The sequence below is a fragment of the Prosopis cineraria genome, unplaced genomic scaffold (genome assembly GCF_029017545.1).
Source record: "Prosopis cineraria cultivar Desert tree isolate PC_DT_omini unplaced genomic scaffold, ASM2901754v1 PC4, whole genome shotgun sequence".
In the NCBI taxonomy this organism is placed as follows: domain Eukaryota; kingdom Viridiplantae; phylum Streptophyta; class Magnoliopsida; order Fabales; family Fabaceae; genus Prosopis; species Prosopis cineraria.
In genome coordinates, this window is record NW_026555335.1 from 18,469,114 (window position 1) to 18,472,068 (window position 2,955).

Below are 2,955 nucleotides of genomic sequence, written 5' to 3' on the forward strand. Positions count from 1 at the left end.
TTTACTTCCTTTAATTGATATATTTAATGATAGGTATAGTTCAAGTGTGGGGGAGATGAACCTAGTAGGAAAATTAGAGTTTATTTGCTTTATTTGACTTCTTTTTTGTGTTTTAGTTTGAAAAAAAAAAAAATATCTGCACCACACTTTTGTTATGCATTCATTATTGATCTCACCTTATTTTATCACTAGTCTATACATACATTGAGGACAATGCATGATTTAAGTGTGGGGGAGAGAAATAAACATTTTGTTTGTTTGTTTGGTTTGCAAAAAAAAATTTGTTGGTTTTGCAAAAAAATAAAAAAAATTAAAAAAATTGCTTTGTTTTGTTTTGTTTGAGGTTACTTAATTACCTAGCTCTTGAATGGATATTTTGATTCTTGAGATGTGGTAATTTTTAGGATTGAATAGGTGTGAAGTGAATATTCTTTTACCTTGAATTAATGGATTAGAGTGGCATATTACCCTTTCATGGAAGAGGCTAAACACTCATGTGTGATTAATTCTTAGTGATGTTACCCTCTAGAATTTGTTTCACTTCTTAATTAAGACCACATATCTCACACTTGTTTGATAGGAGATGAGAGATGGCATTCATAAAAAATAGCCAAAAGCCAAATAGCAACCTATTATCATTTATTATCCTTTGTTAGCCACTTTGAGCCTTTGGGTTGATTCTTAAAATATATATATATTCACCCTATTTTTTCCCAAGGAATGCATGTTACACTTTTATATGTCTTTTTAATATTCATTGCATGTCCTAGATCAAATGAGTGGATGCCTATTATTATTTTTCTATCCATTACTCTTTATCCTTATGGCTACACCATTACATCCATTACTCCATTGTTTTCAAAGAGTTAGGGCAACCAAAAAAAAAACAAAGATAGATTGGAAAAAAAATATAGTAAAAAGAAAAGAAATAAAGTTGCTAGAAAAAGAAACAAAAAGAAGAAGAGAAAAAAAAAAGAAAGAAAAAAAAAAAGTTGCCTAGCTCATCCATTCCATTTGTTTTATTATTCTTATCATTTCTTTCCATCCTCATTGTGTTAAGGTGTTCACTCAATTGAGTTAGGTTATGCTTTGCATATTAAGGGGATATATCTTGATTTAGCATTATTTGATGCTAACCCTTATTTTTTATATACATGCATTTCTTAGACATCCTTTCATTACCTATATCACAACCTAATAAAGTCCACTTGATTCTTGATTGCAAGTGCTATTTAGTGATGGAGATGTAGAAGGGTTACAAATTTATAGTAGGGTTTATCCTAAGAAATTTTGAGTGAAATTTAATACCTTATACACTTTGAGTGATGAGAGCAAACACTTAACCTAGAGAGGCTTACTCTTTGACATTGATTCTTGGTAAGGGTTTGTTTGTGATGTGCATAATTCTTTCTAATTATTGCCACATTGATTGATAATTGTAGAAGTTCATGAGCTAGTATTTTAGTGACTTGAACAATGTTTTCTCTTATTTCTTGTCTTATAGTTTCTTTTGGGACCTTTTTCACTTGATTTTGCCCGGAGTGCAAAAGCTAAGTGTGGGGGAATTGATAGAACACATTTGTTACCCACTTTTATTTGTCAATTAGGACCATTTTATTAATGATTTATCACCTTCAAGTGCACACATTGCATTAGATTTGGAACTTTGCCTAAGTTTCTAGGTTCAGTGCACTAGGGGCATTTTGGTCCAAAAAATGAACTTTTGAGAAAATGTACAAGAAAAATTGACAAAGTGCATTTTATGTCCAGTTGATGTGGTGAAATTATATTTTTAAAATTCATTTTAGTTTGGGAGTAATTAAATAAAAAAGTCAACACTTTCTTAAGTGTCTTAGTTTGTCCTAGTTTTTGGTTTGCCTTTGTGTGGAAATTTTTATATAATTTTGTGCAGCCTGAAACTTGGTTAATTTAATAAATTCTCCTTCTAATTATGAATTTAATTCTGGACATGAATTAGATTTTTATTATATCATATGCTATTTAATTGAATTATGTGATTTATGTGACATAGGTGGCATGTGACTTGTGCATCAATTGGGCATTGAGGTCAACACTCCTTGAGGTCAATGGCTGATGGTTTGCACGTGAATTATGATTATTTTGAGGGATTAAATCAGCTAAAATGATGTGGATGACACATGGGAAATTAGGCACACATTGGAATCATCTACAAACCAATAGGAAGTTGCCACTTGCAAGTGTGACAAGGCTCCATTTACATTTAATTTCTTTTTTCCTTATTTTAATTAAGCTTCAGCTGATGGGAGACACCAAGGAGCACGCCATTTTAAGCCCCAATGGGATCCAACACATATCTCATTCATCTTCCACATTCTCTCTCTCTTGTTCATAGTGTTCTTCATTTTCTCTCTTTTGTTCTTCATTTTCCAGCACCCTAACTCCATTTTCAGCCACCAAACCTCCAAAAAACTCATACCATTCTTCTCCTCTCTTCATTTTCGTTCCATCCCTTCCATTTTCACAAGGATTGAAGCTCATTTCATCATTCAAGAGCTATGGAGTTTGGCCTTCACAAGCAATCACTAGGGTTCTTGAAGATGAAGATTGGCTAAGTTTCTTTGTGGAATCCTAGAGAGATGAAGATGGAGGATGAGTCTTGAGCTTCAAATTGGCCAAGTTCTTTTGTTTCCTATCCTCTTCTTTTTTACTAGATGGTTAGATTCCTTAATCTAGGGTTTAATCATCTTAGCTTATAAATTCTAATTTGAATTTGATGTTGATGTAAAGAGAGAGGATTGTTTCATTTATTTCTTCCTTGGACAGCCATGACTGAATTTTTGCCACTCTTGTTTGGCACATAATCTTGTGTTTTTCAATTAGTGAATTTCTTGTGTTAATATTGCATAATCTTGTGGTGTTAATGCTTGTGTTGTTGAGTAGTGACATAATTTGTGGTTGCTCAATTTATGGTTT